Raw genomic sequence first — 16,006 nt, 5'->3', positions numbered from 1 at the left:
CATGACCATTGTTTCCAAAAGGCGTGCTTCAATCGTGATACCAGTTCCCATCTTTTTATAAATGGTTTACCGCACGGGATGATGTTGGTATCTGGAGGAGGAGTCAGAGGTTCTCCAATCAAGTAGTGTCCTGAGGTTAAAGCTAATTCGTCAGTGGGGTCTGATGACATGGGAGTGATAGGACGTGAATTGAGGATCGCCTCGACTTCAACGAGTGTTCAGTTCTTCAAACATCAAAGACGCCGTGGCGGTAATTGATACAAGGCTGCAGCTTCCCATAGGCCACCGAAGGATGGTGCTCGGGAATGAATTTGGAATCTATTTCTCATTTGTTGCAATGCTGAACTATGGTGTCTCGCATTGGTTGCGAAAATGGTGGTTGCGAGTTCTTTCAGTTTATTGTTGGCCTCAATAAAATTTGTTGCATTAACACAACGGATCGTCTGGCACTTACCTCGACGTCCAAGAAATCGGCGGAGAGCGGCCAAAAAGGCGTCTGTTGTGAGATCGCTTACCCATTCCAAATGAATTGTCCTTCGTGGAGAAACAACAAAACACTGCGATAATGGCTTTGTCAGGTCGTTTGCATCGAATCTGTGATGAATCCATATGGGGCCGCAGTAATCTACTCCAGAGTTAAAGAACGGGCGAGCCTGCGTGACTCGCTCGGCTGGTAGATTTCCCATAATTTGACTCATTAATTTGGCCTTCTCTCTGATACATCGTACGCAGTTAGTATTGTTGGCGAGCAATTGGCGCGCAAGGATTGGGCCCCCGCAATGCGTGTTGGTCTCATGTAGTTCTCTAAGGATTGTTTTGGATGTTTTGGAAGACTGGATGTTTTGCGTCCTAGCATAGGTTTGAATGTTCGAGTCTGCCTCCTACTCGAATTAACCCATGAGATTCAAGGATGAGAGCCAACAATACAAGGGAACTCTGCTTATCCACTGTTTTGTAACGTTTCAGCTGTTTGCACTCCTCGTTGAATTCGATTTGCTGAATCGTGCCAGGATAATGGCGCGGGCCTGGCTTAGTTCACCCAGAAATAGTGCCTTCGTGGCGCTCTGTTAGTCTTATAACAGAATCTTAGCATGTAAGCGACAATCCGTTGTAATTTGTAAACGGAGTTGCTGTGCCTACAGTTGTATATCTCCCTCCGAATGTGTCCTTAGCGGCCGCCATGCTGACGAATTTTGTTTTTTTATTCTAAATTTGTCGATATAAAGGATGGAGACTTTGTCCATAGAACCACATACTGTTACTTGAGAGTTTGCTCGCTGTTGTTCCTCTGGACAAGACGTCGGCTGCATTGTTGGCGGATTATACATGACGCCCATTGAGACTGTTCTGTCACTTCATGAATCTTGGCTATCCGACTTGCCACAAACGTGTGATAAGTGGAAGCCTTTGCATTGATCCACCCTAAAAAGACAGATGAATCAGCCAAAAGAACCCAGCAACCTTGTCTAAAGATAAGCGTAAATCTTGTCCTGACTCTGTGCTCCAGTTCAGCGCCTAGGACTGCTGTGCACAACTCTAGTCTGCGCAAGGATTGTGGTACCACTCTGGACTTGGAACATAGCAGTCTCACAGAGGTTTGTTTATTTTTTGGTTGCACGTACGTATATTGCTGCGCCATAGGCCCTTTCTGAGGCGTCCACGAAGTATGTAGCTCTTGCGTGACTGGAACCTTTCCCTCAAATATATGTTTTGGAATTTGCAATTTATTTAGACTTTGCTAAGGGCAATTCATCATCCCAACGGTGTCCTCTTGGGTATTCCTTGCAGTAGTTCGTCATTATTCGAGCTTCACTTTCGTATTTGAAATCATGTGGTAGTAATATTTCATTCAGTTCACTTTGGATTTAAACTGCTTCTGCCACTGAGTCAGCACCCGTCAGGCAATCGCAGATCCCAACGGGTAGTTATCGGAGTAGTGACCGGATTGCGTGACGGTTTTAAGTCTATAAGTACTTAAGATCCTAGGATGGAGCGTCTCTCCAGACTATAAGCTGATGGAACTGATCAATCTGAATTGATCCATACTTGATCCATCTTTTCTATGTCCGCCCGTGAACACATATTAGTGTGTTCTGAAGCGTTGTAGTATGGGCAATAGCTCGCTCTGAACAGTGGGTCCTGTATGTAGGTGTATGCACACACAACATAAATATTGAGCGGCAACATTTTGTTAGCCGAAGGTCCCAACACATTGTTGTTATACCATTAATGTACACAGGGCATTGCCTTTGTCACTCAGGCGACAGCATTCCAAGTGCCCAAACACATTTCAAGTGCATACGTGATATGATATGCAATTGCATTTACCATTTAGAGCCAAGTCAGCATGGATCCCACGCTGACCACTTATATACATATGAGCATGCATAACTCTCTTCCCGTTTCTACATACTGTAACTTTACTTATATATAAAAATATATAAAACGGCTGCTCTGCCGCTGCGCCGACAGCTAGCAAGCCTTGGTGTAAGAAAACAAGAGGAAATTTGAATAAAGACATCGAACTGGATAAGTCACATCGTTCAACGATTTTCCACTTGATGTTGAACACCACTCGCAGGTTTTGTGCTGCTGCTCTCAGGTTTCAGAACACAGTGATGTGGTATGAAATTGTAATTTTTGGGTACATGTTGTAACATGTAACCATGTAAGCGGGGCAGATGGTTGTGTAGCTGCAAGGAGGTTGCACGCGCTGGTTCCGGCTTTTTGTCGGTAGAAAGGAGTGGATCCCTAGGGTCCTTGGTGCTACTCGCTCGCAGTTATCAATCGATTATTTAAAAGATATTCGCGTGCGGGGGGGGGTTAGTACGTACTGAAGGAAATATTGGGAAAGGGAATAAAAAGGATTCTTGCATTGCTTTCGACATTCAGAGTAATTAAGGCCGTTGCGACTGCGCTGGTGGAGTTGCAGCAGACGATGTAAAGCTGAGCGGATGTTTTGCCACAGCCGTTGCCCACCCTTCCATGATCACCAAGTCCGCGAAATAATTTTTTGATGATCCCAAAGAAAATCCGGCTAATTAATTTCACCTGCCATCTTCATCCTGCATGACTCCTCTAGATAATAGATTAGCAATTCATTTTTAAACGTTATAAAATTTATCATGGTTATTAAGTTGCATAAGGCAAAAGAAGGAAATTTAAATCAATTATATAATTAAATGTATCTATTAGATAGGTTATAATCGAGAAAACAAATTATCTTAGAATTTATATCTTTATAAGTTGGTATAAGAAATAATAAGTCGCATTAATAGGCAATAATATTTTATATGTCTATATAAAATTAATAACAAGAATCATGTTTATGTAGAGAATCTTGTCTTCCATAGCGGGTATTCTCTAATATTTATTTCCTAAATGTATATCGTAAAATGTCTCCATAGTAACTTGTTCATTTCCAATTCAAATTTATAGCAAGGGTTTATGATTAACTTTAGGCAAGGGTTTTTTTTTTTTTTTTTTAATGTTGGAACACGGCAAGAGTATTAACAATAATGTTCCAAGATTCATTAATTTTTATTAAATATTTCTTAATTAATTTAAGAAAAGAAATGTAATTCATTTTTCTTTGTTGTCATTGCGGAAGGCCATTATTAAATATTGGGAATAAAAAAAAAGGAAAATATATATATATAATCAACTGTTAGCCAGCACGTGCCAGAAAAATTTTCGTTTTTATTTTTTTTGTTCTTTTCTTTCAGTGTACCGTTTGTTCGGTATTTAATTGCAACCGCGTGGTTCGATTTTACCGTATGGGAGATAAAAATCTTTCAGGTAAAGCTTTATTTACACTGAGAAAAATCAGCCTAACCACCAACAATATTTAATTTGGGGTAATGAGTTTTTTTTTTTTTTCACTTACATCGAGTTTAATTTCCACGTCCAAAAGATCTTTTGTCGGGTTGAGCGATGAATCTATAATTTTAGGGCATAGAGGTTATTTTTATGTATGTATATATATATATATTCACCAAATTAATTAATATTTCCATACCGTTCAGTTTTAGTATTTAAGTAATAAAAAAGAAATACAAAATTAAGGGAACTGGAAACGTTATTTTCTTACATTATTAAACGCCAAGCTCCAAAAAAAAACTAAATACTACCAAAATAAAAATAACCGAATCAAATTAATAATTCCGGGAAACCAATACGGGACAAGCGTAACTGTCTTGGGCGATGAGTGACGTCATTGGATGAGAATAATTCGGGTGCATATGCTGGCCATTGGCGGGTTTTAATTAATGAGGGAAAATTATTGCACATGCACCTTAACCCCAAAAGAAAATTGCGTCTCTCACACTAATTTATAATAAAATCCATCAGATCCCGCGGCGTGGCCGCTGGAAGCCTTCTTAGGGTAAACTGGCTGCTTGGGGAATTGTATACTTATTCCCAATGTAAGAACAATACACAAATGGGTTCTTACTGGTGCCAATTCGACCTAAAAAAAATAAGTCGAATAAAAAAAACGCGTGAGGCCGAAAACAAAGGTTTATTTACCTTGAATTGGCACCGCAAAAATGTAATTCTCTTTTAATATACTGAGCGCTGCTCACTTCCCTCTGCGTTTAGTTTTGGGAAACTTATGTGGAAATCCCCACCCACGTGTCTTTTTTTTTCCGGGGGTTAAATATATACTGGAGTTTAACCGCGAGCGATGCGCTTATCTTAGCAGCCACAAGAGAAAAGAAGTTGGCCGCTGCTTATTCTATGCTTAGACCGATACTTAAATGCTCAATTTGGCTAGATATTGATTATCAATAGATAGAAACTTTAAGCTTAACCAAGCTTTTTGTTTTTTTTTGTTTTTGTATTTTCGGTTATTCAAGCTTAACTAAATGAGGTTTACTTTTAGGCATTTGGTTTGTTGTTAAGTTACACAAGCGCATTACATTTTCCCCCCACTAAAATCTAACTTGGGGTGGAACAACACAAGGAAGATTCCCGCTTGTTGTCTACGCTTATGGCTTAATATCTTTGGCATGGAAATTCCCGATCAGGCGGCCTTGTAGATCTTCTAGCTCGTAATATACCTTCCCTAACTTCCTTCGCACTCGCGCTTTAAGGAAATTGGGAGCCAGCTTGGAGCTAAACCCTTTTGCGAAATTGCTTTGTTGGAAATTACGTCGGAAAATTTCTTGACCTACTTTAAAAGAAACGTCCCTTGTGCGCGTGTTGTAGAACTTTTCATTCCGATTGCGTTGGGCTATCATGGTTTTCTGGGCTTTGCTGCGTAAAATGTCTAGGGAGTCTTCCTTATTAAATTGGACACTTCGATCTTCTAGCATACCTAAATCTCGTAGTAGTTGAAAAGTTTCGCCATTCGTGACCATATGTTGACCAAACGTTAGCTTATATGGGCTAGTGTTTATGGCCAGATGAACTCCCGATCGTAGAGCGCAGTTGATGCTACTAAGGTTTTCGTCCCAGTTACTCTGATTTGGGTTTATGTAAGCCTTTATGGCTGAAAGAACTGATCTATTCACTCTTTCCGACGCGTTTGCCTGTGGGGAATAAAAGGCCGTATATGTATGTCTGATATTATATTTGTTTAACAAGCAATTAAAGGTTTGCGATTTAAACTGAACTCCATTATCAGAAACCACATATTCTGGAACCCCAAAACAATGAAAAAGATCTTCTTCCAAATATCGCACAATCGAGTCGGCGGTAAACTTGCGGACTGGTTTCAAAAAGGGAAACTTAGTGAGATGGTCGAGCACCACAAATATACCTACATTTCCCGATTTACTGCGTGGATAGGGTCCCAAAAAGTCAACAAATATCTTCTGAAAGAAACGCTGGGGTATTCCAGTGTTTCCCATAGGAGGTTTAAACGATCGATTAGGGTGTTTCGTGGCCTTACAAATATCACAACTATTGATGAAAGTTTTTATGTCGTTAACCATGTTAGGCCAGAAATAATAACGTCGGAGCCTTTCTATGGTTTTGTTTATACCTCCGTGGGCATGCAATGGGTCTCCATGAGCAGTCTTAATGGCATTCGGTACGAGTGGGCGTGGAACCCAAAGTTTCCAGCATTGGTCATCGGAAATTTTGGTATCCTCTGCATGTTCGGAGCGTCGGTATATATGTTTACCTTGAATTTTGAGATCCGGTAGGGAAGAGCTATTAAGGCGGATCTTACTCCTAAGCGAATCGTATTCGGTTGAATCGAATTCGGTGGAATTGACGTCAACTATTAGACTATCACAAGCAAGGGTTGACAAGTCTTCGGTAAAGGTTCGCGAAAGAGCGTCGGGGACTACGTTGTGAGTACCTTTTCGATGAAGTATCTTGAATTGGAATCCTTGAAGCTTAAGAGACCAACGGGCGAGACGCGAGCTTAGATCTGCCTGGGCCATAAGCCATTTTAAGGAGGCATGATCTGTAACTATTACGAAATCCTGTCCTTCGACATAAGCTCTAAATTTTTTCACGGCCAAAACAGCGGCATAGCACTCCTTCTCGGTAACGGTGTATTGACGTTGACAACGATTTAGCTTCTTTGACATGAAAGCGATCGGCACCTCTGCGCCATCTTTATTCACTTGCATTAAGACTGCACCTACTCCTGTGTGGCTTGCGTCGCAATGAAGTGAGAACGGGAGCGAAAAATTGGGACTGTGCAGTACTGGGGCTGCACACATGCTTGCCTTTATGGACTCAAAAGCCCCCTGGGCTTCACTTGTCCACTCAAACTTCCGATTGGTTTTCAAGGTGTCTGTCAACGGGGAAGTAATAGCGGAATAATCCTTAATGAACTTATGATACCATCCGGTCATTCCAAGGAATCTTCGAACCTGTTTAACCGAACGGGGTGTTGGGTAATCTCTGACTGCAGCTATCTTATCAGGATCGGTGCTAATAATACCATTACCTATCACGTGTCCTAAGTACTTCACCTCTTTTCGACAGAATTTACTTTTTTCAACATTAATTGTAAGATTTGCACGAGCCAGGTTGGAAGCGACTACCGATAAGACTTCAAGATGTCGTTCGAAGGTATCGGAGACAATGAGTAAGTCGTCTAAATATATAAAAACCTCATTACGTAAGTAGGCTGGAACTATTTTATCCATAAGTCGCGACATAGACTGCGGCGCATTAGTGAGGCCAAAGGGCATGACCACAAATTCATACAACGGACGTCCGGGTACTGAGAAGGCCGTTTTATCGCGAGATTTCGGGTCTAGCGGTATTTGCCAAAAAGCATCTTTTAAATCGAGGCTAGTAATGAATTCAGCTTTTGGCAATCTACTTAAGATACCATCGATTATTGGCATTGGATATGCATCCTTTACGGTGACGGAATTCACCTTCCTACTATCTACGCAGAGTCTTACTTTTCCTGGTTTCTTCACTAACACTACTGGAGATGACCAAGAGCTGTTAGATTCTTGAATAACTCCTAATTCGAGCATTCGATCGAGCTCGTCATACATAAGTTTCTCAATTGCCGGTGACACGGCATAATGCCGCTGCTTAATCGGTTTAGCTTCTCCCACATCGATCGAGTGTGAAATTAACGATGTACGTCCTAGTCCCTGCTTAGAAAATGACGGGAATAATTTGATAACGTTCTAGCAATGAATTCTGTTGATCCTTCGAAAGTTCTCTCATACTTGGATCGCTAATGGAGGCTAGATTATGATTTTTGGTTAACAGATGCATTGGGAGTAAGTCAAAGGCGGTCCAAAAGTCAATTCCCAGATATAAGTCTTCGACTAAAGTAGGAACTAAATAAAAATACAAGGTTTTTGTTTCTCCTCGGTAAGTAATGTCAGTTGAAAATTTTCCGACTATAGTTTGACTTTTCCCGTCAGCAGTTTTGATCTTGGAGGTCATTAACTTGTATTTAAGGTTTTCCTGAAGTAGATCGTTTGCAAACTACCACCTATGCAACTTACAGAAGCACCAGTGTCCATTAATCCAACTACAGGACTTTCCACAAAGCATCACTTGAGCGAGAGGACGTAAGTCAAGAGGATTATCTAATATGGATGAAAGGATTAATTCTTTTCTATTTTACATTGTTTTTTAAAAAGCTTCTCGACGACCAGTAGACCGTTTTCTCTTAACGTCTATCTTAGATATAGGGAATGGTATACATTTAGGTTGCGGTAGGGGGCCTACAGAAATGGGGTCGTCGGGAAGTGTTACTCTGTATTGGTCGCTCTGCTGATTAACTGTTTGCGTGCACTTTTCTGTGGTGCACGCCCTTGATAGTTTTTTTGAGCGTTTGGGTTACAAGTCCGACATGTAGGTTTATACGTATCGGCCTTCCCACAACCATAGCAAAATATTTTTCGATCAGCCAGACATTCTTGATATCTGTGACCTTTAGCGGAACAATTCCAGCAGGAAACCTCAAGCACAGAGAGCTCGTATTCGTCCTGACCTGAATCCTCATCTGATGAAGGTGCCACCTCTGGGTTCTGAAGAGAATTGACTTGTCGCCTAGGAGTGGGTCGAGAAGTCGATAGGGGATTCGGTTTTGAGACAGTTCTTAAGAACATTTCTCTTGTGCGGACCACTGTTCTTAACTCCTTGAGAGTAGTTGTAGGGACGTACAATATTTCATGTTGAATTTCCGGCAACAAATTATATCTTAATGTTTCCACTAGGGAAGCTTCGGACAATGGGTTTGAAAGTTTGTCGGCTAGGGCCGCTATGACACCATAGAAATCGTCAAACAGTTCATTATGACGTTGCTTGCGGTGTTCTATTTCTGACCTAATACTCCTATCGGTCCTATCATCGCTAAATTGTCCACGAAGGGCCTGACACAGACCTGGCCAAGTAAGTACAGTGACACTTTTGTGATATCGCCAGAACCATTCGCTAGCGCTACCCTCGAACAAATTACTGGCATATTTGGCCGTTAAATTAAAATCCCCCTCTAAAGTTTGGATCGTCAGGGCCTCTACACGATAGATAAAGTCTTCAGCTGACATAGAAGACCTTCCAGTGAATCTGAGTTTCCAATTTGCCATTATTTGGCTTATCCGATCGGGTCGTACTTCATAATGATTAGGATGCGGCAACTGAGTTGGTAATCCCATGGAAGGTTCTGATCTTGTTTCCGGTGGATTCTGAAATGGCAAACCCGATTGTGCCCTTGTTTGCCTACTAGATGGAGATTCATTGGCTGAACCCGCTAAACTACTATCACGAAGACAACCTGAGAGTGCTTGAATAATCTTGTTAGTCTGATCGGTTAAGCTAGAAGCTATCATCTGAGTTTGTTCTATCATGGCTGCTTTTATTGCTTCGGCAAGAGTTGAAGGTACCGTTTCAGCCGTATTGGTGGGTTCTTGCGGTTGGTTGGTGATAGTCTGAACCATATTATTCGAGTCTGAATTAGGAACCTCTGACTGTTGTACGGCAGCCATTCGTTTTGTTTGAAGTCGAGTCTGTAGGGATTGAGATGTTGAAGCCATGATGGTGCTTGTAGTGGATAATCGATCTGAACTCAGGTTTTCCACAGAGGCCGAATTAGATTGCGTTAGTTCCTGCTTACAGACGGGACACTTTTTTGACTTTCCTACTTTGGAATTGTAACACGCACGGTGAAAGATATGCCCACAAGATGTAGATAATAATTGCGCTTGGTAAACTATTATTTCGGAGCAAATGAAACAATGTTCTCCTGTATCACTCGTTTGAGACAAATTCTCCGTGCTATGGGATAACACCATTTCGGGGTTTCCTAAGTATAATTTAAGTATAAGTATAAGTAATAATTTTTCTTTTTTTTTTTTAATTTAAGTTTACTTCTACCTACTATGTGGAATATGCTGTCTTCAACTTCATAGAATAAATTTATAAAAATAAGATTTTATAAAATTTATAAAAATAAAAATATAAGAATATATGAATTTAAGAGTTAAAAATTTCAAAACAAAATCTAGGAGTCATGCATTCTGCTTCTGGCTGATAGGAATTAATTTGTATTTTTGTCTTTATATGAACGAAAGTGTTGCAAGATCTTAATACTTTTTATAATCGTTAACCTCGTAAAACTTCGGCGGCCCATCTTCCGAATCATTGGACATCTTCCAGAAGTATTTACTAGGCTTTGAATATAAGGATTGAGCCATGGCCATTAAGTATTCGGTTGGAAAAGTGTCTCTATCAGAAAAAGATATATTCCTAGTCCGTATACTCTTCGAGCCACAACAGGGGATTAGGTTAGAGAGGATATTCTGTTGGAAAGGCGCCTGCATCAGACAAAGATATTTTCCAATTCAGATTTATCTCTCAACCCCAACGGAGAACAGCACAGGATGGAAGTTTTAAGGGATGACTGCGGCTTGAAATCCGCCAATTCAATTGCGCTTAAACTTTACCAGCCCTGCCTAAACACCGGACTAGGTTAAGCCGCGATGACTCCGGAGTTATATCCAATTAAAGATGTAACGCATCCAGGTAGTCGAAGCTTAACCACAGTATCTAGTTATCGGAGTTAAACACTTGGCCTTGAAGTCTATGAGAATTTCTTGGATCCGAAGTGGCATCCGAAACTAACTAATACGTACGAGGGTATATGTCGGATGGAATGACATAGATATTTTAATTTTTGTACATTTTATTTTCCTGGGCAGCCTTAAACGGCTAGCCCCACGTTGGGCGCCATCTTAAATAATATTGTAACATGTAACCATGTAAGCGGGCAGATGGTTGTGTAGCTGCAAGGAGGTTGCACGCGCTGGTTCCGGCTTTTTGGTCGGTAGAAGGGAGTGGATCCCTAGGGTCCTTGTGCTACTCGCTCGCAGTTATCAATCGATTATTTAAAAGATATTCGCGTGCGGGGGGTTAGTACGTACTGAAGGAAATATTGGGAAAGGGAATAAAAAGGATTCTTGCATTGCTTTCGACATTCAGAGTAATTAAGGCCGTTGCGACTGCGCTGGTGGAGTTGCAGCAGACGATGTAAAGCTGAGCGGATGTTTTGCCACAGCCGTTGCCCACCCTTCCATGATCACCAAGTCCGCGAAATAATTTTTTGATGATCCCAAAGAAAATCCGGCTAATTAATTTCACCTGCCATCTTCATCCTGCATGACTCCTCTAGATAATAGATTAGCAATTCATTTTTAAACGTTATAAAATTTATTCATGGTTATTAAGTTGCATAAGGCAAAAGAAGGAAATTTAAATCAATTATATAATTAAATGTATCTATTAGATAGGTTATAATCGAGAAAACAAATTATCTTAGAATTTATATCTTTATAAGTTGGTATAAGAAATAATAAGTCGCATTAATAGGCAATAATATTTTATATGTCTATATAAAATTAATAACAAGAATCATGTTTATGTAGAGAATCTTGTCTTCCATAGCGGGTATTCTCTAATATTATTTCCTAAATGTATATCGTAAAATGTCTCCATAGTAACTTGTTCATTTCCAATTCAAATTTTATAGCAAGGGTTTATGATTAACTTTAGCAAGGGTTTTTTTTTTTTTTTTTTTAATGTTGGAACACGGCAAGAGTATTAACAATAATGTTCCAAGATTCCATTAATTTTTATTAAATATTTCTTAATTAATTTAAGAAAAGAAATGTAATTCATTTTTCTTTGTTGTCATTGCGGAAGGCCATTATTAAATATTGGGAATAAAAAAAAAGGAAAATATATATATATAATCAACTGTTAGCCAGCACGTGCCAGAAAAATTTTCGTTTTTATTTTTTTTGTTCTTTTCTTTCAGTGTACCGTTGTTCGGTATTTAATTGCAACCGCGTGGTTCGATTTTACCGTATGGGAGATAAAAATCTTTCAGGTAAAGCTTTTATTACACTGAGAAAAATCAGCCTAACCACCAACAATATTTAATTTGGGGTAATGAGTTTTTTTTTTTCACTTACATCGAGTTTAATTTCCACGTCCAAAAGATCTTTTGTCGGGTTGAGCGATGAATCTATAATTTTAGGGCATAGAGGTTATTTTTATGTATGTATATATATATATATTCACCAAATTAATTAATATTTCCATACCGTTCAGTTTTAGTATTTAAGTAATAAAAAAGAAATACAAAATTAAGGGAACTGGAAACGTTATTTTCTTACATTATTAAACGCCAAGCTCCAAAAAAAACTAAATACTACCAAAATAAAAATAACCGAATCAAATTAATAATTCCGGAAACCAATACGGGACAAGCGTAACTGTCTTGGGCGATGAGTGACGTCATTGGATGAGAATAATTCGGGTGCATATGCTGGCCATTGGCGGGTTTTAATTAATGAGGGAAAATTATTGCACATGCACCTTAACCCCAAAAGAAAATTGCGTCTCTCACACTAATTTATAATAAATCCATCAGATCCCGCGGCGTGGCGCTGGAAGCCCTTCTTAGGGTAAACTGGCTGCTTGGGGAATTGTATACTTATTCCCAATGTAAGAACAATACACAAATGGGTTCTTACTGGGTGCCAATTCGACCTAAAAAAAATAAGTCGAATAAAAAAACGCGTGAGGCCGAAAACAAAGGTTTTATTTACCTTGAATTGGCACCGCAAAAATGTAATTCACTTTTAATACACTGAGCGCTGCTCACTTCCCTCTGCGTTTAGTTTTGGGAAACTTATGTGGAAATTCCCCACCACGTGTCTTTTTTTTTCCGGGGGTTAAATATATACTGGAGTTTAACCGCGAGCGATGCGCTTATCTTAGCAGCCACAAGAGAAAAGAAGTTGGCCGCTGCTTATTCTATGCTTAGACCGATACTTAAATGCTCAATTCTGGGTAGATAATTGATTATCAATAGATAAGAAACTTTAAGCTTAACCAAGCTTTTTGTTTTTTTTGTTTTGTATTTTCGGTTATTCCAAGCTTAACTAAATGAGGTTTACTTTTAGGCATTTGGTTTGTTGTTAAGTTACAACAAGCGCATTACAATGTGTTGTTGAAACAAGCTTCATATTTCGAACATCACCGGTTACTCGTCGCTCTAGTGCTAAGAACCTTTTGATGATCACCGACGCCGACACCACAAGCTATGGCTAACTGAGTTTTGGATTTAATTCGATCTGCTACAAACCATCCAAGCTTCGTGTTTTGTAGCATAGCACTGTCTCTTCCGACCTTCTGCTGATTTGGAAGGAGTAGCGAGTAATAGTGCTCGGTGCCGATTAGGTGCCGATGCTCCAGAACCTGACTTTCTCCTTGTTCTTGAGCCTCTTCCTTTCGACTCTTGCCTTGCATCAGCTTGTCACGGTTGCTTTCGAAAGAGGCGGCATATTTCTCGCAACTGAGCCGAAGGACATCAGAATATTTGATGTAGCTTTCGGTCCTGACCGTTCCTTGGATTTTTGAATCCTTTTTAACGAATCTTTCCAAAGCCTCTTCGAGAATGGCTAGTTTCGTTTAAAAATATAATGCTTTTTGTTTTCAATTCGACCCATCCTTTTTGTAATTCTGGATGCATCTTGCGATCTCCTGCTCAATTTCCTGCTGGCCATCTAGGAGGCTTTGAGTGCTCGGCTCATCAACGGCTCGCTCTATAACAATTTTAGGGGCAATATTCTCCCTTTCCATCTTTTCGTTCTTCGTGTTTGATTCTTTAACGTTCATTGTTCTTTGTGCAGGCTATGACTCAATATTTTCTTTATTATTTATTTATTATGCTTGTGTTTTTGTTGTGTCTACATTTGTGTTCTTGTGACTTAATATTAAATGCTTATGACTTAACAAATACCAAGGCGGATTTGTTGAAGCGGACGGTTATTTCCACGGCACACAAGCGTCGAAAAATATGTTAAAGGTGTAATAAAATTTTTGTAACGTGTTGTTTATATCCTCGCATGCCAGTAGATCAGACCAATTAAATTCAGAAATTAACTTATTTAATTTCATAAAGTCAGCCTTACGGAAGAAACGAATTTTTTTTAGATTTAAGTGTAGACTTAAGATCAATTAAGCAACTGCTTTCGATTAAAACCTCAAGAGTGGGATGATATGCATCCTCAGGGTTAGAAAGGGGCAAAGTTCTGGAAAGAGTAATTCCATCAGGATCACAAACGGAACATAAATAGAATTTCCACATTTCAAAATTTGACCAAATGAGTTCTGGGATATTAAAGTCACTTAGAGCTATCAATCTGTCTGATGATCAGACAGACGATCAAAACCCAAACGAATAACGGACAAATGTTGCCAATATGTCGGCGGTTCGGACGAAGGTGGTATATTAGAACAGGTAACATACAAAGATTGATCGGACAAAGTGAGTTTAATGCAAAGAAATTCAATGTCACCAATCTTTTGTGATTTTAGCTCTTCAGAAGCGAATTTGGAGTCTACAGAAATTAACACCTCCTCCTACTCATCGCAGAGTTCTATCACATATAAAACTGGTTTACCTACTTGGAAAAACATCGGAGCTTAAGATCTCCGGCTTTATCCAAGTTTCTGGAAAGACTATAAAGTGAGATTTAAAGGAAGAACTATAAGAATAAAGTTTGCGAAGAATAAAGAATAAGTTTACTACGTAACCCTCTAGTATTCTGATTAGAGGTGGGCATCTAATTCTGATAGGTAAGTATTAGTGAAGACATTAGTTTTTTGAAACTGAGGAAGATAAGGTGGAAGGTTGGTCAGTGACCGTATCATGTGAGAATTTTACACCCACAGCTTTAGTTATTTTTTTTTTCACCGTACTCGGCTGAAGTTCTTGGACGAAAATGTCCTCTGCCTGGTGTATGATATTAAAATTTTGTAATTTTGTTTTGCACCACCTTTATGTCGGCTATTGTTTTGCCTTTGATGTAAGCCGAGATATCAATCTCAGAAGTATCAGGGGTAAGTCGGGAAACAAAATTGATTTTCGATGGTGGGATCACCTGCAAGGGTTTTAGAGCACATATGGAGGACATATCGGACAATTGCTCATTAATTCTGAAATATTCGAAAGCCGATTGTTCCTCAGGTCTGGCCCTTTGGGTAGCCAGAGATATAAGCGGCTGCCTAATTTTTGGCTGAGTAGGCTGAAGATTATTCGCCACAAGCCACATCCACTAAAAGAGGATTTCTTACGTTTTGGAGACACATTTAGTAGTTGAATACTACTAAACTGTATATCGAGCGCACAGAGTTGGTCATTGATTTTACGAAAACCGCTATTCAACTCCTTGAATCCACTTTTAGTCTGCCATATGAACGATCATTTTTCGTTCTGAACAGCACGACAACCGTCACAGCAAAAGTGGATACCAGACCTACGTGAAAAAGCATCCAAACTGAGGCGTGAACCCGGCACACTTAGCATGTAAAACGTTTTCACAAAGCCCACAGTGGATGGTAGGCTGAGAGAAGAGATAGTATTATTACAAGACTTCAACGCACAGACAAGTTTAACTTCCATAATAATTAAAATTTAATAATTAATTTATTCAAAATTATTAAAAATTAAATAATTAATTTATTATTATTATTTGTTTTTTATTATGAGGAACCTTGAACCACTGTACCAGGGAAACGAAAAGGGGAAATTAAAGAGAACGGTTAGTGTGAGTTAGAAAAATCAAAGAATAGACGAGAAGAATCTCTATTGAGCGAGAATAGAAGCACCGTAAAAGATGAAGACTAGTCTTTCAGATTTAAATCTATCGAGTTGAAACTTTGCACACATCCTTCTTTTGTTTTCCGGCAGTATATAAGTCGGAACGGCCGGGATCGGTTGACTATATCCTATAAATACAGCTATATATCCTATAGCTGTCATAGAATGATTGAAATTGGCATAACTTTGGTGTTTTTTAAGTTAGAAAGATGGGACTTGGTGCAGATTCCATTTTGGGCAAAAAAATCTGGATATGTCTGTTAAGTTAAGGAATAGCACTTGAAATGGCTTTAAAGTATGCCCCTTGGCCAGTTACCTCGTTGTGTTTTGTATTTGTTATACAGGTGTCTGAAACTAATTCTTTTTCTCCTTGTTCCGGTAATGTTATTACCGCGAGAATTG

General features: G+C 39.4%; 1 long non-coding RNA gene across 1 annotated transcript; it reads right to left on the bottom strand.

Annotated features, from left to right (window-relative positions):
* Positions 1 to 3,873: 3,873 nt before the first annotated feature.
* LOC116655236 lies at positions 3,874 to 12,938 on the bottom strand. Its single transcript, XR_004310377.2, has 4 exons — positions 12,546 to 12,938; positions 12,344 to 12,486; positions 11,907 to 11,959; positions 3,874 to 3,939 (listed from the first exon to the last, which is right to left on the bottom strand). It is a non-coding gene; the product is annotated as an uncharacterized LOC116655236 (long non-coding RNA).
* Between the last annotated feature and the right edge of the window lie 3,068 nt (positions 12,939 to 16,006).

This window comes from Drosophila ananassae, chromosome 3R, assembly GCF_017639315.1.
Source record: "Drosophila ananassae strain 14024-0371.13 chromosome 3R, ASM1763931v2, whole genome shotgun sequence".
NCBI lineage: Eukaryota > Metazoa > Arthropoda > Insecta > Diptera > Drosophilidae > Drosophila > Drosophila ananassae.
The sequence above is the reverse complement of the archived record's forward strand: the minus strand, read 5'-3'. Positions and strand labels throughout refer to the sequence as shown.